This window comes from Corvus hawaiiensis, chromosome 13, assembly GCF_020740725.1.
Source record: "Corvus hawaiiensis isolate bCorHaw1 chromosome 13, bCorHaw1.pri.cur, whole genome shotgun sequence".
In the NCBI taxonomy this organism is placed as follows: Eukaryota; Metazoa; Chordata; class Aves; order Passeriformes; family Corvidae; genus Corvus; species Corvus hawaiiensis.
This window is the reverse complement of record NC_063225.1, coordinates 2790541-2812426: the sequence shown is the minus strand read 5'-3', so window position 1 is coordinate 2812426 and position 21886 is coordinate 2790541. Positions and strand designations below refer to the sequence as shown.

At 37.0% G+C, this 21886-nt stretch overlaps 1 long non-coding RNA gene across 1 annotated transcript in view; it reads left to right on the top strand.

Annotated features, from left to right (window-relative positions):
• The window catches only part of LOC125332789, a 44230-nt gene that overhangs the window by 15731 nt on the left and 6613 nt on the right, over positions 1 to 21886 (top strand). Inside the window, exon 4 of the long non-coding RNA XR_007206617.1 lies at positions 20935 to 21085. This is a non-coding gene — a long non-coding RNA (uncharacterized LOC125332789). The remainder of the gene's footprint in view (positions 1 to 20934; positions 21086 to 21886) is intronic.

Genomic DNA, 21886 nt, shown 5'->3' with positions numbered 1-21886 from the left:
TGCATCAGAGGTATTCTGTGTTTATTTCTTTCCTTCCTACAGCAAATGGGGAGGGATTAGAGGGAGGTTTTACTTTACTTTACCTTCTACTCATTAACCAAGCAGCTGAGATACTGCAAGTGTGTTGTGTATAGTAATTGCTGATAGTGAAGAATTACTGCCTTTCTCCCCAAAGATAGGGAAGAGCTATTAATCTGGGGAGTGTATCTGAAGCATTTTTTCTTTCTTTAATGAAGTTCATCACGTATCTTCTCAGAATTGTAGCAAAAACCTTCAAATTTTCTGTGGTACTTCACAAATAAAGGTTTTCCTTTTTACTTAATTTTTTTTTTTCTTCCAGTTTTTGCTGCCCTAATGGCCTGAAAATATCATGTGCACATGTGCAAGATAGAGCTGAGATTTTTTTTTTTTTCCAGTGAACTCGTTATGACACTTCTCTTTGTAGAATTATAAATACTGGCAGTTATTTTTTCAGTCAATTAAAGTTCTTATAGTTGTTCCCAGCTTTGCTCTAATGCCATGTGTATATCTTTTCAGCAAAATGTACTCTGGACTAGATGGCTTTGTTTAGAGTGTTTCTAATAGAAATGTCCCTGCCACATGTATCTGCTTGGTCTGTGTAATCTCTTGTAGAATGTTTTCTGGCATTGAACTGACTGTGTATGTTTAAGCAAACATACTTCAGTTTTTGCATCTCTGTTAGTAATTAGTGTAGCTTGGGGTATCCCCAGTTAATTATTGGGACAACCAAGTTTTACAGAGATGTTTGCATTCAGGCATTTGGTTGTATATAATATTAAAAAAAAAAATTACAGACAACCTTTGAAATTACATGGGTGTGGTGAAACATTTGTTTCCCTTTTTTAAAGTGTTCTAATTTGGGGCTAGATGGGTCCACTTGATGTTTGTGAGATCATTCATGTTGAATTGGACAGAAATAGATGAAACTGAGTCAGCGTCCACGGTATTTCCCTTATTCTCTGTGCCTACTATTTTAACAGACTACATTGGATTTTAAGGGTGTTCTGGAGTACCAAGCCATGGAGGTAAATCTGAATACTTCAGGGAAGTGGAGTGTAACCCTTCAATCACTCAAACCCTGTTTTGAAAGCACAGGCAGGGTTTTGGTTTAATAATGTCCTTGAACCAGTGCTCAGCACAGGCAGAGTGTAATGCTTAGAAATACAGTTTCCCTGAAGTGAATGAAAATCTTCACTGAATGCAGGGGATGGTAAGGTAGGGCAACAATAATCTAGGACTTCATCCTTCTGTGGATCATCATGTGTAGTATGGGTATGTGTGTACAATTGGACATATATCTATTTCTATATATTCCTTATATACATATATAAAATGTTTGCATGCATATATGTACTAAGGAGGAAGAGAGATGTTCCTTCCCCTGCTCCACAAAGTGGCTTCATTTTTTTATTTTTAAACAAAACACACTTTATTCATATGCAAGCCAGGAGAAACAAAGTGTCTTTTCTTAATCCTGCAGTTTTGTTATTGGTTTTCTCACCTCATGTGTGAGTGGAATTGAGGTTGTCACCTCATTGTGGTCAGTTCCACACCTTTTTCAGGGTAAACAGCATGCAAACTTGTATAAGCAGCATCTGAGCCAAGGCCCTTTTATAAACCAAACTTTAATTTGTTATTGTTCTGGCATCTATGAATGTGTGTGAGAGACCATGTGGGCTGGCTGTGGAAGGCACTATAAAAACTAACAGTGGAATGTTCATCTGGAGATGTTGTATTATTTATGAAAACTTGGGGCCCAATCCTGCCAACTTCTCTCACGCTAACCATCCCACTAAGGTCAACCAGTGATTATACCTCTTTAAGAATAATATATGTGCATGAAATTTTACTGGATTGGATATATGGATGGAATTTTCAAACTTCAGAGAAACTGTGTCTGCTGATATCCACTGGATGTTGAAATTTTGAAATTAAATAAAAACTAAATTGATATGATCTGGAAAGGAAAACAGTCTTTGTATTTAGTTATAATCTTCTGGTTTAGATGTGTTCACTGTAAGAATTTAATAGTGAACACCTATAGTGTGGGATTTACCAAAGAAATGTCACGGTGAGAAATGGGTTGCACTCTCCTCCTGGTGTCTAGTCCTTGGTAAAACATCAACTAAAATTGAAAGTGGAACAAATATAAGGTTGAAAAAACAACCAAAGTTCTCTGCTGAACAATGCAGAAAAGCCAGGGTATCAATTAATGTTTGAAAACTATATATAATTAAAGATGTTTGTAATTTGTGAATAATGTAACCATATTTATTCTGAAGACTAATTTGTGTCAACTAAATATGATCATCAGTTTAGAAACTATAGCAGTTTGAGCTTTAGGGATACTCCCCCATTTTCTAGCTTCACCTTTACACAAGCAGATACAGAGAAATGGTTTTCACTGCTTTCCCAAAAAGTTGAGCTTTTTTTATTTTAGGGCACATGTGTCACGTGTTTGGGGGTTTTTCCTTCTGCTTGAACAACAGTCTTTCTTTTTGTGAAAGACATTATACATGGCTTAAGACCTATGGCTATTATAGGTATAAAAAACCCCTGATTTTAGTAAATCCATTGAGACACGTGGTAAAAAATTCCATTGACAGCATGATAAATGTGTCTTATATTTGGCCTAGCTTTAACATACCACTTTTTATTCTTTTTCCATGACAATCTCTCACACAAGTAGGACTATAATCTAAGATTGTTTGCAATAGGAAGTGTGAACCGATCACAACATGCAAACAGGACTGTCTGCAGCCTGGAGTGTAACCCGTAATACTGTCTTGAAGCTACTGTGTTTATTTTGAGGCCTTGCCCCAGGGACAGTATGAATTGGGTAAGAGAATTTGTTACCTTTCCTAAACTGCAGCCTCTGATGTCTAAAGGTGTAAAATTCTCCCTGCTGGTTCTGAATTCTGGCTCCCCATGTAGTATCACATTGCATTAGTGGCCAAACAACAGTTAAAGACCAGTTGTCATTCAATATAAGACACATTTTGAAACAATTCAGATTTGGAACTGATTTCAAAGCCAGTTAGATTTCTATAAGGAATTCATTAAAAAAACTGCCAAACACAACCAACTAGTTTGAATACTGAACCAATTATTTATGTACATAGGCTGCATATTGAAATGGTTTTAAATTTGAACCAGTTCATCTGAAGCAGAATCAATTTGGTAAAGGTATCAAACACATAACTGCTTCATTGAACAAGGCATTTTCCCTGCCACTTGCTGCCTTGCCACTGTTGTATCCATAAATCATCTGAAAAGAGGTTTTCGTATCAGTGTTTCTGATACAGCATTCCACTGTGGAGGTAGGAGTGAATGTAGTTCTCTGTGTTTCACATCATGCATAACAGGCTGTAGCAAAGTAATTTTATGCATTTCTCTTCTACTCTCTGTATAAAGGAAAAATTTAAGTGCCCTTTCTTAGCAAGGAGGGTGTTTGGACCAATCCCTGGGCCACCCTCCTAAGCAGTAAACATCATATATGTAAAAGAACAACTGTTTCCTGGGATTTTTATTTATGGAAAAACTCCAAGACTTGGATACTATAAGTAGCTTGAGAATCCATAAACAGTGACCTTAACTTTTAGTGTTAAATTGTACAACATTTATACTTCCATGAAAAACTTTCCTTAAATTTTGATGAGCTTTAAAGAGTAAGTTATGTCTGGTCTAATGTTTTCGGTTTTCTGATATCAAGATTTCTCACATCATCCCAGAGAGAAACCTCCCTCGGGTTCAGATGGAGCCAGCTCTAGGCACGTGGTGGCAGTGACCCCTTTGTCTAAGTACTGACTCTGACCCTGGCCAGATCAGCACAATGTTGCAAAGCAGTTTTCTGTGACCCACCTGCTTGCAAGTGGGTGGAAGGAGGTGTCTTTGTTATGAATCCTCCCTGGTTTGGCACTCCTCAATTTCAGTAAATCATAGGAAACAATCTACTGTTATTTTTCCATCCTGGAGGGAGATTTTGTGGTGTTGGCAATCGAAAGAGCCTCATGATCTAAAGTGGGGCTTTCAGTTGCATCTTCTTACCTTATTACAATGGGTATTCTTTTTTCTTGCAAAGGAGATGAAGTGAAACAAATCACTTTTCATGTAGTCAACCACAGTGAAGTTATGGGGAAGAAAAATTATAAGCCATGATAAATGTCAGCAGTCAATATTGTTTCTCTTTACAGAACCCATAAACAAAATCATGCAACTAGTCTCTAAAAGGTCTTGATGACAGCTCTGGTAAATTTAAGCAGTCTGGCTAGAGAGATGAATAGTATTTTCTTGTTGCACATTCTCTCTGTCTCCCTGAAACTATTTAAATCTAATTAACCTAGTGTCAAATGCTCTGATTTCCCTCCAATGTTCTAACACAGGGCCTTAAAGAGTGTTGATTTTTTTCTTTTTTTTGAATACCAACTTCTCTTAAAATATTTGGTTTTAACATTTATCCTTTTATTTGCCAGTGTAACAATATAAATTATTACCTCAGTTATATAGCTATGACACTGAATCAGATGGTACCCACCCACACCACAGAAGAAAAACAGTTTTTTCTCTAGTACAGAAAGCATGTGTGTACAATGGCTGTCTTGCTCTGGCTCAACTTGGGTATTAATGATTCTTGTTTTTGCCAGCCTTTCATTTCCTTCCACTGCATGAAATTTCACTTCAGTAAAGCCAGTAAAGATTTTGTTATTAAGTTCAGTAAGGAGAAATTATTACTTATCTTTAGCTACAAAATATTAATTTTCTAGAGTTGTATAGGGATTCCCAGAATGACTGCCTATCTTCTGCAGTACTGACAGTGGACTACCTTCTCTGCTGTCTGTAACCAAGGAATCAGGAGAGTTGCTCTGGATGCACCTTGCTTCAGCATTTACATCATTGATATTAAATTGTTTTTGTATCTGTTACTCCTTTAGGATAAAGAGGATTTTATTCCCATGCCCAGTTTAGTTTGATTTTTAAGCTTTGAATGAAGGAGGAAAAGGTTCAAAGTAAGAACAGTATAGAGATGATAACTGGATTTTCAAATTGTTCCATTTTGTTAAGTGAAATCTTGAAGTTGCTTGGCCTTTAGGCCAAATGCTATGATGGACTGAGAAACCCATACTCATCTGGTTTGAAAGTCTTTTATTGAAAGAACAAGCATAAAACAACTGCAGCTCTTTTTCAAATTATTACATACCTACATAACTCTCTTGAAGGAATCAATAATTCTTTTCTTAATTCCCCAGTGAGTAAAAAATCCCAACAAAACCTGCCAAGAAAACATCCTGCAAGTACTAGATGTTGGTAACAAAAAAGCCTGTAACAAAGGTATATTCTAGCAGGGTCCATGTAGCTACACAATGTTCACACAAAGCATCATTCTAGTAAATGTTTTTGGGGCTACCTCCACTTCTTGGAATGAGGATCAATCAACTGAAAATATTTTTGAGTATTAACTTAGTGGAGGAGATGCATGCTACTTAAGCATTCTTGTACAACTTAACAATGCAGGCAGTCTCTGTTTCAAACATATTTCCTTTTGAAGGGAGCTGAAGTGTTGGACCTGTTTTCCAGTTCACATGAAGTATATGCTCATCAATGCCCTACTTTACCAAGCAGATCTGTGCTGTAAATTCCTGGTATAGCTATGAGCAGCCCTCTACACTGTCCCTGTTATGTGCAAGTGGGCTGAGAGTCAAGTATAGGGTTGTCAGCTGATCCACAGGGTTAAAAAAATAAATAATTCAAATGCTGCAGCTGCAAGAAGCTTATGCTTCATACCTTATGCTATGAGTGACTACTTTTGATATACATTTTTTCCAGAATTTGTCCTCCAACACACATTTAAGTTTCAAGCCACTGGTATAAATTTTAATTACTTTTGAATGTATTGTTTGAAAATTTATGACTTTAAGATGTCCATTATGCTATTGTTAAGAGACTTACATTAATTATCTAATTGATTTGGTTTATGGATTTGGCTCTGCTTCTGTAAGTTGTGTCCGGACATCCTCTCCCTAGGGAGTGTCATCCATGAATGTTATTTTATCTGATGGTGTCACAACTTATCTACAATGATATTTGTTTACTTGTTAAACAAGTACAAATCAGTAGTGCTGGCATCTAATCACTTTGGCAGGGATTTTACTGGTCAGATAGTGACAGCAGAACAAGTTTCTCTTGTGAAAGTTCAGTTGCATTTAAAGAATAAAAGTTTGTACTGTGAAGATGAAGTACTAATGTAAGAAGGCAGTTCAGCTCTCCAACATGATCTTTCTAAGAGATATCTAATAGCATTTGATTCCTTCAGATTTTATTTGGGTACTGTCTTTAGATATTTAAGCCATCCTATAAAAGTCAATTTAACCGCATCTGAGCATTCTGGTTACAGAATTTACTTGATCAGAATCTTTTAAAACTTCCCCAAGGGCTCAGGACTAGATTAGTCCCAGGATGGTTCCAAAAAAGATATTGTACTAGACCTGCTTCTGCTTGGACAAGACACCAACATCAAGGACTTCTGTTTGCTCTCACCTGCCTTAATACAGTGCAGCCAAGGGCAGTTGAAATTTGCAGTGAATGTATTATGTACATCTTAGTTCAGCCTTAGTTCAGTCATTTTTCTTTTTTTTTTGCCAAATGCTTGATCAGTTATTTTCAGTGTAAAAAATGCATTGTCGCATCTTGCTTCAGAAGGATGGTCACTGTTTTTTAAAGGATCTTCTGGCAGTCTATTTCTCCATTCTGAGACTGAGCCCTGGCCTCTGATACCTGCTGCAGCATACCTGTCAGAATTGATAGCTGACAAGAGCTACAGTAAAGGAAAGCATTTGCAAAAGTGGACAAATAATGTCAGCATCCTTTGTTATCAAAGTTTGAGTTAAGGTCTATATCCCATGGAACAGAAAAAGTGCCTCTAGTCATGTTTTAACTTATTTTTTCTAACATTTTTCTCTTATTTTCTACATGTGGTACCTTTTGTACAGATGACCACCTGCTCTTCTAGACCAAACCAGCTGTTTAACAATGTTGTATTGTTGAGATAAGATTTTTTTTTTTTTTATTTCTCTGAAGTACTTAACAATTTTTAGTCTCTGATGCTCTTTAAAGTTGAAGTGCTTTTGAAGATAAGGCATATTGCAGACACAGCGTGTGATGGAATAAGTGAACATAGAATGCACTTTACTCTCTGTTTGATCTCTCTGGAGGCTGATAATTGGTGGTGGCGTTGCTGGGCTGACTGCAGCAGTAGCTGCCAAAGCAATGGGAATTGCTGTCAGGGGTTTTGATACCAGGTGGAGTAAGAAAATATGGCTTAGAATCTAGAACACTGCTTAACACTTTATAAAACATTCTGGTCAAAGTTCTACTTTGCTTTGCACTGGAACAAAACATTGTCATTCAAAAACAATCTAGAAGGTTTCTTTCTGTCATGGGACTACCAGAATTTTTAGTTAATTCATTTCTAATTAACACAAACTTCAAATTATTGATTTGACTATTCAGAAAAAGAGAACATAATTTAAAATACGCTGCCTCCTTACTTCCCAGGTCCAACTTAAGACAAATATCATGTTCCTCCTTCCTTCCTAGCCTCAACTTTCCTCAGTTTGTTTTTTTTTTCCCCCTGCATATTATACCCAGTCCATCCCAGTCCCTTTGAATGTGGGCTTGTGTACAACTGTTTTACCCCCACCCCTTCTGGCTGTCCCTACACCAGTGTGGGTCATCCCTGGGCTACTGTTCCTCAGATATAAAACTCCCTTTGGTAAGCAATGCCTGCTTCCACGAGTGTCTCACCAGGTGCCTGTCTCCTCAGCATTCCCCGTGTGTCTCTCTGTGTCTCTTCCCATCTCTTGCCTTAGTGGCTCACATGTGTGAGCAGGGGTGCCCTGGGCTGGGCTGGCAGCTTTTGGAGTGTGAGAGGCTGTTTGTGTGGGTTTTGGAGCCAGCTGGAACTGGATGGCACAGGCACTGCTCACACATGAACAGATTAGGCCCTCATGTACCTCGTGTGATTTGCCAAACGGTGTAAAAAAGTGGGACTTAGTTCAGGTCTTATTCCAGGTACAATTCTGCTTGGAACGTGGGAGGGCTCAAACATATGTCCCTACTAGGATGAAATGCTTAGTGAAAGATGCATATATCTAGGTATTTACTAAAAGCTGTTAGGGAGTAGTGGCTTCATGATTCGGTATTACCTGTTTTTAATCAGTGATTTAGAGTATTTGCTTCTCTTTGCTAATGATTTCCCAGTAATTTTCAATTCAGACTCCAAGTAATTAATACATTATATTTACTTCTGAAGGCACCTATGTGTATGACATACCTCCCTATCTGCCCCCTCTAGTAAGAGTTACCATTTCTAGTAAGAGATATTAAACTTGTTTGGTTTGCTTTCTTAAACATGAAATTGGGGAAAAAAATCTTCAATTATAAGCACTAGGAGTATGATGAAGTCAATGAAAGAATGATCGGTAATTATATGGAGCTGAGGCTGGGAGTAAAGTAGAAATGCCTCATCTTGCAGAATTTGACAATTGTCAGGTGTAGATTATACACCAGCATTTAGAAATAACGTGCAGGGAAAATACAAATAACATCACTGTTGCTCTAACAAATGAAAAAGTAGTCAACATTATAGTAATATAAAGATTGTCTTTCCTTGAAGTCAGAGCAAGTCTGTCATGGAGTACTTACAAAAGTGTTGTGGGGTAATAAAGCAAAGTCATTCATAAGTAATGAAACCACAAATTGGAGTATTATTCAGAGATAATTCTGTCTTTGAGTGCTTTATGCGCTGTGACTTTTATAAGCATGGTGTAACAACCTTTTTAACAATGATATCCATAAATGCTTTTAAACTAATTCCTTCATTTACAAGAATTTTGAGTGTTCAATTCCAGATATAGGAAAAGAAAAACAAATTCAGAGATTTTCCTAATTTCACAATTTTAAAGTAGCGGTATAGAACACTTTTAAATATGAATGGTAGATTTTATGGGGTTAGCATTAATTTAATATAATTTTTAGATGAGGACTAAGTTCCAGTGTGATGTGGAAAAGAAAGGTCGTGCAGTATATAATGGTAAGATGATATCAAGGTGCAATTATGTTTGTAAAGACCCATTAGTTGAAGCAGTTTAAGATGCTATCATTTCAGTATTTGGGAATTTACCCAAGAAGGAATAAGTCTCATCAGGAACCAACCTGGGCAGTGGGTTATGAAGCAGAATGCTTGCTGCCACTGTCCCCCACGTAGTGGGTAGACGCAGTGGCCTGTTCTGGAGAGCCAGGTGAAGCATCCAACCACAGTATTTCGATTTTACCTTGTATTGATGACTTCTGAGGCTGCCATACCTCACTATTATGTTGTGATTTGCTCCAGGATGTGTATGGAAGCCAACATGTGTGACTTCAAATGAGATAAACTGGCAAGCTTAATGTCCAGATGGCTATCCTGGAATGGTGCAATGAAAGAAAGAAACAAAAACTTAGGGTACGGTGTTCAAGGTCAGAATTCAATGTAAATTGTTTTCAGAACATGGCATTAGGATTTGTTCGGGTTTTTTTGATGTTCTGATTTCAAAATAATATGAAGGGATGCTAGCGACATGGTATTAATCTAGATGTACTTAGAAGGAATTTAAGTTTTGAAGGTATCACTATCTTTTTCCTTGGGATTGACTGGAGTGCAATTAATCTGTGAAACACATTGTGCAATGTGATTCTTATCAGACAATCATGAGGTGTTTTTGCATTTGAAGAAGTACTTGATTTCTTATTCTCAAAAATAAGCACCATATGGTTTTGTAACCAGTTCCCTGACTGGCCTCCCAGCTCATTTAATCTCTGGCTTCCTGACAAAATTGCTGACTTTCTTTGGTCATGCATCAGAGTAAGCTATTAGTTTTACACAGAAACCTTAACTTGTAAAAGAAAGCTTTAGTAACTCATGTCTGTAGTAATACGCAAATTTGATTTACTAGCATGTATAAAGCAGGCATCAGATCTGTGGTGAACATGTGAAAAGTTTCCAATACATGAAAGCTTTGACAACTATTTATTTTGCTTTCTCATCAGGGTGTGGTGAGCACTGGTTACAAGGACTTGCCAAGTAGAACGGCTACTCAAGCCAGTAGCCTTTTTCCAACAACATCTTGAAATTATTAAAGCTGTTTCTCCTGAGAAAGAATATTTTCACTTTGAACAAAAGGACGATTTAGGTTGTGGGACTGTTGATCATGTCATTAGAAGAATTTGGGCCATAAAGGTGAATTTCAACACTCAAACATTTTTGATAAAAAACATATAAAATTTGTTTTTTTAAGCAGTGATTTTGTTAAGGAGTTTTAATCATTCTGCGGAAATGTTATCATTCAATGCCTACATGATAATGTTGGGAAGGGAATTTCTTGCTTGTTTGAAGCAGTAAAATATGGGGCAAAAAGACTTATAAAAATGTTGATACTCCGAAATTACTGCTATCCTTTAAACTCATGTTTTTAAAGGATGTGTTTGGAGAATCAGCCCATCTCCTGAGCTACTGAGCTCTGCCTTAGCAATAGAACTTCAAGTGCTAGAGTTCATGGACTCAGATGAGCATGTATTGAATAAAGGAGCTGATAAGTAGGAATAAGTGAGCTCTGTGTGATACACAAAAGGGCTTCAAGTAGTGCAAGTACTTCAAAGGCCAAATGGTCTGGTGACCCTTACTCCATTTTTGCCCCAAGGTCAGGAGAGCTGAGCATTGCTTCTTATACAGATACAGTGGTTTTCTTTTGAAAGAAGCAGGGGTTTAGCCTGAGAGTATCAAACATATTTCAACCCTGATATTACATCATTAAGGTATACCCTTGTAGTCTCCATTGTATAGCAGCAGCTCTCATGCCTTCCTATATTCTTCAGCCCCTTATTTTGGAGGAGAAAAGGAACTAAATATACAGTTAAATTAGGAGATAGCCTTAAGATCTGTGAAAACTGATATTGCTTGTGTGCTGACTGCAATTTTCTGCATGCAAGATGTTTCTTGAGATAAACTGGTTCTTTTTCAGTCAAGTGTATTTTGGACGTAGTTAAGAAGAAAAATTAATTTCTGTAGACGTGGTGAATTGAAGAATGACAGGAATCCATATTTGCCTGCAGGTAGCATTAAACAAAAGTACAGTCATGCAAAGCATTTACATATTGGCAGACTGGAATTACTTTTCAGCTAAGGATGTGTTTGTAAAGAGAAGCATATCCATGTTAAGCTTTTAAAGAACACAGTCTATGATTTAGGTAGATTATCTTTTTTAATGTTTGTTTTCTGTGCTTTTTTGTGTGTTTGCTTTGTGGGGTTTTTTGTAATTTTTTGTTTGATTGTTGTTCTTCCCCCTTCAGTGGTAAGTGTATTACATCTGAAATATATCAGGCCAAAATTGGTTTAGTAGGAACACAAAGTTGTTTTGTACAACTGACTGCATTTAGTGGTCGGTGTTATTTTGCAGACCAAGGGTTATAGCAGTCAGTGTAAGGTGAAGGCCAAATCCCATTCTATTTACTCATGTGGGTAATTCCACTAATTTCAGAAGGACAAACAAGTCATCGTGACAGAACTTTGCTGAAGCAGTCAGCCCCTAATATAAAGAAAGGTAAGATACAATAGGAATCTCTCATAATGATTGGGTTTTTTCTACACCTTTCAGGAAGGTGTAAAGCACTATTTTAATAACCTTTCCCAGGGACAGCACCCTTTTGTATTAAAGATTAGCACAAGATCAGGGAGAGTCATATCCTTATAATCTAGGAGAATTATGACTACAATTGGAATCTATATAAGAGGCACAAGAGATTTTATCTATATTTCTTGTTACCAGTTGGCATTTTAATGATGAGCTATGCTAGGAATAATTATGTAAAAATAAAGTGAGCTCCTGAAAGGTAGTATGGACTAACATTGAAAAGTCACAGACAGTGGTAAATCAGGTTTGCTAACATGTCCTGTTGCTTTCCAATTAAATGAAAGGCTAAAAATTCACTTTTCAGGGTCCTTGGTGAATCACCATATGCCTTTTGTTACTGGTAAATTTCCTCTGATATTAATTGTGTATGAAATAAAGAGCCAGTATAGTACAGGTTAGGGACCCAATCCAGGGCCAATTGAAATGAGCATAGGCTGTTCTCAAAAGCTGCTGGATCAGGGCCTGTGTGTACTGCATAACTCCAGATGTCATTATCTGTGTCGAAATATATGTATGGAATGGAAAAATGAATCATATAGCAAGGTTTTGATTGTGTTCAAGAGTATTTTTCTCATAAACAAGATCGTTAAGCACTTTACAGTAAAAATAATGATGCAATGAACTAATAATGCAAATGATAACAGAAAAGGATACGTATGGCACAGCTTTTCAAGGGTTCACTACCTTCAAGACTCCTGTTCAAGTTGAATGAGTAAAAGTAGAAACATCTATTAGTTCAAGGAAAGAAGCTTCTGGCAGTATGGGAAGTTGATTTTAAAAAGGGAAAGCAGAGAAGGAAACCTCTTTCGCTCATTCCTTAACCAAACTTTGTACAGCAGCTGAAAGTCCTCCCTTCCTGTCTTCTTCCAAGGTCATGGACTTATGTTTTGTCCAAAGTATCAACCTTGTTTGAAGATTCTCCTTAATTAACAGTGGGCAATTTTGTATGTGAGTTTTATAGTTTTTAACAAAAACTTTCTAAAATGACAGTACAACTGAAAATTAAACTCCTGTCATTTCTAAGAGTGAGATTAGAATATCTTGCTATTTTGGGCTTTGCCTTGATCATAGAATTTAATTCTGTACATTGATTTGCCCAGAGCTTACTTGGGTATATTTAACAAAACCTTGTGCGAGTGATGACAAAATATGTCTCCGAGTAGAATATCGTATTATCTTGGATTAATGAAATGATCTAGTCTTTTCCTAAAGAGGGAAAAACATTTCCTTAAACCACTAACACATATGGTCAAAGAGACTAGTACTGGAAGCACTAATATTTCCTCCCAAGGAAGTATTGTTGAGCTCTTTGTGTGGTCTGCATCTTTTAACAATGTTCAGATGCTACACTGTGGTCTGTATTTCTACTAATGCAGTAAAGGTTGTGAAAAGCCTCTGGGGAATTTGACATATTTGATTTTGGAATTTTTTTGGTGAACCATTTCTCCATATTTGCCCAAGTGGAATATTTTTTATTTCATAAATTTAGTTTGGCAGTCCCATGTGCATCTGCTGAATGCTGGGGTACACACTTCGTTCTCACGTTGGCCAAGAGTCTATTATTCCAAAATTAGTTTTCTGGCAAAAACAATGTATACAAGTTATGCATGCAAAAGCATGAGCAGGAAATGCCTTCTGCTATCATGGGTGTCTGTGACAACTTCTGTGGAAGAAGGGTTTGGGTTCAATGCCTGTTTTTATTTTATGATTAGTAAAGAAAAGTGCTTTTTCATTCTTCTGATTGCATAGTTTTTTTCTTTATAGGTTTGGCAGGTATTTTAGGGCTGATGCTTGTTTCTCCCAATCCTTTTTTCAATCAAATAGTGATCAGATTTATTCTTGCTTGGAATAGTGGTTATCACACTACCCAGGGAGTCACACCTGGCCTTCATTTGCCTCTCATACCAGAAATTGTATTTATTATTCCCAAGTGTATTGTCTGCTGCTGCCTTCTCTCATATGCTTCACTATGACAGATTCGAGTTCAATTTCATTAGAAGGGACGTATAGGATATCAAAACAAGGTTAATAACTTCTCCAAAGTGAATTACAAATGAGATTACAATTTGAGTTCCTGCCCCAAAACTTTTACTTCTGGCACTAAATGATGTTTTCTTCATATTTACTTTAAATTCATGATGCATATTCATGCACAAAGATTTTACTGGCAACCAAAGGATTGTATAATCATTATATAGGAATGCCAACATAAGCACCAGCTTCATGTTTATACCTACTGTCTCTACAGTAGGTGTATATATAATTTTGTGAGTGATAAAATGACAAAAGAAAGGGTTTAACAGAATTAATGGAATAGTGAGAAGTGATGTGAAATTTTCATGCAACCTCAGGTATGTCTGCCTGTATCCTTTGCTTTTTCTTCTGCATAGGACCAGCTCTTTTCTGCCTGATTAGTCCAAAAAGGAATATATCTCCCAAAAAAGGAGAGTGTTTCATCAGTTGATAAAGCTACTAGGTTAAATCTTATGTCTGGGGATGGGTTTGTCATGCTGATTAGCACTCCACAGTTATCTGTCTGTTATTGGAGCAGATGTAGCAGATTTTATAAGCTAGCTAGCTGGTTTCTGAGTTGTAATTTGTGGTGAAAAAATAGACCTTGAATCACAATTTAATGTTTTCAGTGATAAAAGATAAGATACTTCATTCTAGCATTTCTCTAAAATATTCCCCAAAACTGCACGTAGAGACAAAGTCTGCAATCACAGAAAAGAAAGAGCTGGGAAACCTGTGGAATAGATAGAGCTTACAACAGCAGGATGGGTTGTGTTTATTGAAAGATGAAAGGCTATTGACGCATTAAAAAGATTAGGGGTAGCTTTCAAAACACAAGACTGGGAAAAGCAAATAAATGAGATAACATAGTCTAGTATGAAGTTCTGTAGCTCTCAAAGAAAAGCAAAGGTAGAATTTGTTCAATAGTTAAGTAACCCAGAGCTAGAAGGGTGGTCTTGGCGAGAAAAATGAGTAATATGAGCAAGTTAAGAGCTGGATCCTGTGTGAAATGTTAGTGCTACAAGCAGTGAAGAACAAGGGGTATGTGCAGAATCAGGCCCTCTTGAAAAACAGCCCTGTAGGAAAGCCTTCACTTATATGGGCAAATATTTCTCAATCTTCTTTATTAGATCATGGAATCTGTTATCCCTAGGGCCAGGGAAACAATTTTATAGCCTTTTTGTTTTCTACTGTCCTTATTTGAGCATGTTCCTTTGACTGTGCTATGTTTCATTCAAGAGAAAAGAGCTCTACATTTCCAGTCCTGTAATGTTCAGTCAGTTACAAAAGCAGCAATATTCATTGAAGAATTTAATTCATTTGCTGAGGTACCAGTCTCTAGCTAGTTTAGAGTTTATCAGGAGAGACCATATTTACCTTTATTTGCTATTTTTAAATCCCCCCTCAGATGCATTTCTTTGCTATTTTTAATCCACATCCAGATGCATGTGTTGTTCAAAACTGATTAAAAAGAGGTATTTCTTACTAGAGGTAGAACATAACTGGCATTCATCTTTACTACAGGCAGAGAAAGGAAGTATTTTGGGAAGACAACAATCTGATAGTAATTAGACCTGAATTTTTTTTTTACCTGCCCTTAAGGCTTCCAACATCCTAGAAAATTGTTCAGCACTTACTCTGGAAAGAAATGAGGTGTTGGATTTCATTAATTCTTTACAGTTTTTCAAACCGTACCATCTCTGGGGAAAAATTCTAATGGATGTCCTGGAACTTGTCAGAAGGTTACATAAGGTGTAAAATCACTGAAGCTAACTTTTTTCAGTTGTCTTACAAATGAGTACTTGAGAGGTGTTCTGGGAAATTTGTGTTGCTTCTTACATTGCATCCTTTCCAGAGGTCGTAGTAAAAGCCACAGCGATACAGTCATAAAGCTATTCTGTTTAATCCCAGATTTCCTCAGGATAAAATATCTAAAACTTGCTCCATCTCAGGATTGTTTGTATCCTTATGTGACAGTTTCCCTACTGTCAGCTTGAAGCCTTTGGGCTTAGACTCCTGAAAAGCCCATAAATATTTCTCGCAGATGCCAGCCAGCACGTGGTCTTTGGCCTTGGCAAATGTTCCAAGAATGTTGTTGAATGGTTATATCTGTTATGATATGAGCATCATGAATTTTTCTGACTATATTGTTTTGGATCATACTTTCAACTCATTCAGTGATGTAGGTTAAAAGTTTATTATTTAAAATTAAGTCACCATGTGCTCTTCAAATATCAAATGGATGACTGCGTGTTTACTAAATGAGGTAATGTAGGAATTTCAGAGCATATTTTTATATCAAAAGATTGAAAATCAAAATGTGGGAGAATCAGAACTTCATATTTACCTTGATAAAATATAAAAATTTTGCCCCCGAAGAATATAATGGCCAAAATACTTTTAAATGTGCACAGTACAGGGCAGCACTAATCTAGCAAAGGTTTTTTTCATCTTTCAACTTGAACTAATGTGCTAAGTATTTTTCTATAAGGGCAGAGTACTAAGAAATAAGCCTGAAAACAATAAAGACTAAGGCAGTAACTGAGGCATTTTAAACTAATATTAGCAAACAATGCATCAGTGTTGATGATAATTGAAAACATGTACTCAAATATATGTCAATGGATCCTGGAGCTGAATTGCTGGGATGCTAATTAGTTTCATAGTTGCTTGCTGAATTGGTGTCAGAAAAAGTACAGAAACCAGAAAATAAGAGAGGAATGTGCAGAAGTCTAATAATCAGAAACGGATATTCACTCACAGTAACAAACAAAGAAGAAATCTTTCATCTTTAAAGATAAACTATTTGTTCTCAGTCCTTCTGGCAATTGTAAAATAGTTTGAAGTATGTCAATACTACATGATTCATTTTTTTCTTTGATTTTTAGTTCGTTTGGGGGGTTTTTTGCCTAATGTGTTTCAGCTCAGTTGGGAGTTGTGCACTGTGCAGGAGGGATGGCAGGGCTGTCTACTCAGAACACTTCTTGATTTGGAAATACCCCTGGTGTATTTTGAGGTGTCAAAGCTTTAGGAGGAAGGAGCAGTAGAAGCACTGAAATCTTCAGCAGAAGTTCTGGGCATGGCTCTGGGTGCCACAATGGGCATGCACACTTCTTGCAAGGTAAATGTGCTTAACCCACACCATCCTTGTTATTGATTAATTTACTATTCTTTGAGAGGATAGGAAAATATATAGTATGAAAACATGAATTCTTAAAGGTCACACTTCTATCTAAGGGGTGAAAGATCTTAATTGCTGATAAAAAGTTTGTTTTGTTCAAATCAAATATTGTTCTGAAATTAAAAATTGGTGTTTCAAAAAGCACTGATCTAGTTAGATGTTTTTGGAACTTCCCATTTGTTTTCTTACACAAAACAATTTTCTTGTTATGAATTTGCCAACTGCCTCAGTTGATCTAAATTACAATAAATTTACGGGAAAAAAATAATTGAAAATTTTAATTTAGTTTTAATGCTGGTTTGTTAAGGAGGATTTTGTATCCAATACTGTGGAGGCCAATAGAAATTCTCAAAAGTTGGGCCTGAAACTTGGTAAAAGAGAAGAGGGGAAGGCTCTTCTACTCTGCCAGTTTGTCACTTAGATTGTGGCACTCTTCTAATGCATCCAGAGCTGTTTTGCCTGCCTTGATTCTCTGTAGGCAAAATGTGTTTGGAAACTCTGGCAGATACATTCACACAACTCTCTCCCATACATGAGAAACAGTGGCTTCAAAGGAGCTGTTCTGGCTCTGTTTCTTACAAGTTGTCATCCCAAAATGTTCTAGCAATGTATTTTTGGAAAAGACTTAAATTAGGTTAAAATTTCCTATAACTATTATATTTCTAATTCATTGTATGAAAAGGAAAACAACATAAGTAAACAGTCCTTTCTTGCTCAATGGTCTGTTTATGCTTTGAGTATGAAACACAATGTAATATTTCATTTTGGATCTAAATAATTTAATTTTGCAGGTCTTACCATTGCAAAATGAACTGAAATCTCTGACCTTCCTCAGCCTGTAGCTGCATTTCACAGTCTGGTTGGTTTGGCAGCAGCAACTCTGACATGAATTGCCAAGTATGGGATTGAATAGCCACACCTTGATGTTCACCCTTCTGCCAACGTTCTCAAAATTGTGGCATATCTGGGCACTGTATTGGGGTGTAGCTTTTAATGCTTCTTTAGTGGCTTTTGTACAATAGCTAGGTACTCTTTACTGTAGTCTGTCATATGAAATTTGGAATGCAGTTCACAAGAGGCCCTTCTGTTTTCCTCAAAATCCAGTTGCATCCTAGGAGGAGCTGGGGCATAATTACCTTAGGCCTTTTGCAAGGGGAGGGAAGCAGTCTTACATTGCACAATTTAGCTGAACAAATTTGGTAGGACTGGAACATGAGGGAAAGGAGATCGGTGACTTTGGCTTTTGTGTTGATTAGGAGACATGTTGATGTTGTCTCAAGGATTTTTTTTTTTTTTTTTTTTTTTTTTTTTTGTGGATTTACTAAAAAGTTTTTGTTTAACTGAGAATCTGACTTAGATTCTATAGAGCTTTACTCCTAAGAGACTCACGTGAACAACTGTTGGCTAGAGGAATTGTAGTAAGAGATCTTTTAGGTCCCTAAGTAGCAATTATTTCGTACTGTGAAGTTACACAGCTAATGCAACTTCATGTTCTGTGTAATTGCTGTCCTATTTGGTATTACAAAGCTATCATATCAAACTGATTTAGTTTTCTCATAATTAACAAGGTTGATATAGAAGGAGGTACAGACTATGGCAGGAAAAGGAGCTGGAGCACATCCATTTCTAAGAATTCCTTCCAAAAAAATTCCTGACTTTTTGTCTTCTATCTGAAATTGGTGGATCTTTCCTTCAGCTAAGGAAGGAGTAAAGAAGACCAGTATCTTTCGTATTTCTATTCTGTACTGTACCCTGTCTTAATTTCTAGTGCTTTAGCATTAAAGGTATTTCAGTGCTAAAGGCAATACAGCATTAGAGCAGCCATGCTCACTTCCAGGTGTGCTGGACTCAGCACCGTTCCTTACCTGGGCACCACTGGCTGGCTTGCTGACAGCATGCATGGCTTGTATGATCAGGTTTTGCATTGGGTCCAAGCTGCACCTCTGGATTAGTATGCAGTCTTGGTGTTACAGGATTCTCCTCAATTATGGTAAAAGTCTCAAGAGAGCAATCCTTGAACTGTTTCATTGCAAATGTAAGTCTTTTGCACGCACATCCAGCACTTGCTGAACACTCTCCACAAGGCAGTCTTGCATGTTAATGGAAAAAATTGGCATAAACTATGAGGAAACAACAAAGCACTCTGCAGAATGTTTATCTAGCCCTATAGAAATTCCTTAACAAGTCTGCAAGACCTTGTAGGATCCCACAAACCACACTGCAGAGATCCAAAACTTTCCAGCCAGCAGCAGGGCTGTAAAATAAGCTGTGGATGTTTATCTAGTCAAATGTATATGTAATCCTAGCCATTGCTGTAACTATGGACTGGTTTTGGAAAGAAGTAAGAGTAAGGGTCTTGTCCTGCAAAGTAACAAATGACTTCAGTTCTTATTATGCTTGTATAATCTTCTAGCAAAAATTCTAAAGGCATGCTTGCTTACACGACCAAACCCAATAGTGGTCATAGGTAACCATCTTCTGCTAACTGTGTGATTAAATGAACTTTTATTTTCTTTTATTTCACTTAGTAAATATTTTAGGAATGATATAATTTCTTGAAATATTAATTCAAATTTATTTCCCTTATGTGGTGCATGCTAGATTGCAGGGATTACAGCTGTAGGTGGAGCAGCTATGCCTGTTAGTCAAATACCAAACAGTTCTCTGGCTGAGCCTCATGTGTAGAAGGTTTTCTTGACACACGTCTTGACAACTGTGGGTGTCTTGATTGGTTCCTCTGGATGGAGCTATCCTGTCATGCATTGTGTGTGTGGTAAGGAAATTCCACTAAGTTCGTTCTGTGTGAAAAAAGACAAAGACATTTACTTTGGAAACTTTTACAAATAAGATGTTGAAGGAGATTGGATGACTGGACTGGCTCCCTGACAGAATTTTGCTCGTATTGGTAGTATAAAAAATGAAAAGTTACGACAACTGGATATAGATGTCTGGTGGGTTTTCTAGAATTAAAATTTGGCAAACAAACTCCTAAAATGCCAGTGACAGCAAAGAAATCAAAGTATGTCTGGGCTGCATGATGTGTAACACTATAGAGATATCCAGCCAACTGAAGGATTGCAAGCAATATATATGTGCTAGGAGAGCTCTTCCTCATTTTTACCCTGCTTTTTAGTAGCTCCTTTACCCATAGCTCAAGCACTTCCATGTGGCACTTCATGGAACAGTGTGAATGTGCCATCAGTTCAGTTCTGGCTGGCCACTCACTGGGTCATGACTGGCACTCACATATTGGCATGGAGTACAAACCAGTGACCTTGGGACAGTTGATTCCTTCTGATTGAAGTGGTGATCTTATGCCATAAGAGAACTTGCAGAGTTTTGCCCAAGTTCTAGCCCTGCTGTATGTAAACAGTTCCTAGTACACTAAATCTGGCAAGTGAACTTTAAAAACAACTAGAAAAACCAATAACAGCAATGTGATTTACTCATGAAACCAGCCATGTAAGTTAATATTTTATAAAACACTGAATGGCCTTCACTGAAAGATCTCACCCTGCAATTGGCTTTGAGGAAATGCGAAATGTGCTGTTTCATAACCTGCAAGATGGGAAATGTTATTTAAACAAAGAACATCTTTGTTTTGCTAGTGAAAAATGTTAAGGTAGTTTGAGGAGGAGAAGAGAAATTGTTTAAAAATGTCTGAAAAACAAAGTTTTCTCCAAAGTGTATCTGAAAATCTGTTTGAAATGTAATTTTTATGCCAAGTGGGATCCTGAAGCTTTCAAAAAAAAAAAGAAAAAAAGGAAAGGCAATGCAATATTGAAATATTGAACTGTTGAACCATTTCTGTATCAGCTTCACAGCTTGTTAAAGTAAACTTTAATGAGCTGAAGAATAATGCACTCTGACTTCCCAAACAAACTACATGGGAACTTACAGCAAATGAACAAATGAGCTATTTATTTTGGGATTCTTGCAATGGACTTGGGAACTGTTGTTTTGACCAATATGCTCATTTAATATATTCACATTTAGGCCTGATTTTTGCCAATGTCACTTTTGGGTGGATATGGCACAGCATCTGCAGCAGGAAGGAAACCTGTGGAATCTATTGGATCTTGCAGTGAAGCTGGATTAGACCAAGCTATTGATGTGATAAAGGAGTCTGATTCTGGCATTACCCTGGGTGAGAATTCAGATATTTGCTGTTCAAATTACGCAACAGTAGGCTTTCCAAGCTACTTCATGTCTTGAGTTACACTGAATATTTCACTGTTCACTTTACATTAATCGTGTCAAAATCTTGTTTCTGCTTCCTTTGAATCTATCCAATTCACACTTGTAATCCAAATACTGAAACTGTCAAATACCTCTTCTCTCCTTATATGCCATCTGTATCTCATCTGATGTTGGCAGTCATTCCTTTCTTGGTTTTGCCCATAAATACAGACCTTTACAACCATTAGTCAGCTTCAGAGCATACACTTGGTAATGCTCATTCTTCTGTAATGATACAGCGTAAGGCAAAAGGGTTAATCAAGGCCCTGAGACTAATTTCATCAGGTTTACACAATTTGTCATACCCTGAAATTTTGAGGTTTTGTAATTGATGAATATTCCACCTCCAGTGTAAGTCAGTCCTGTCCTTTATGATTAGACCTTGATGAATAATGAATCATTTGGTATCTGTGAAGTCTTCTGGGAGTCTTCGTCATCTTAAAAAATAATGAAGGCCTTCAGTGCAGGATGGGGGATAGTGGAAACACAAAGAATTGGCCAAAACCTAAATGGTTTTGGTTTTTTACCCTTTGAATAGTACTGGTTTATAGCAAAGAAATGTGAGATGAAGTCACTGAAGTTACTTCACTGGGCCTCCCTCATTGTGTTAATTCTCATAAAAAAAAAAAACAAAACAAACCCAAACTTGCTTTTCCTAAAAATGGGTAACCCAGCACTGCCAAGATTTATGCAGGGTAATCAGTTATTC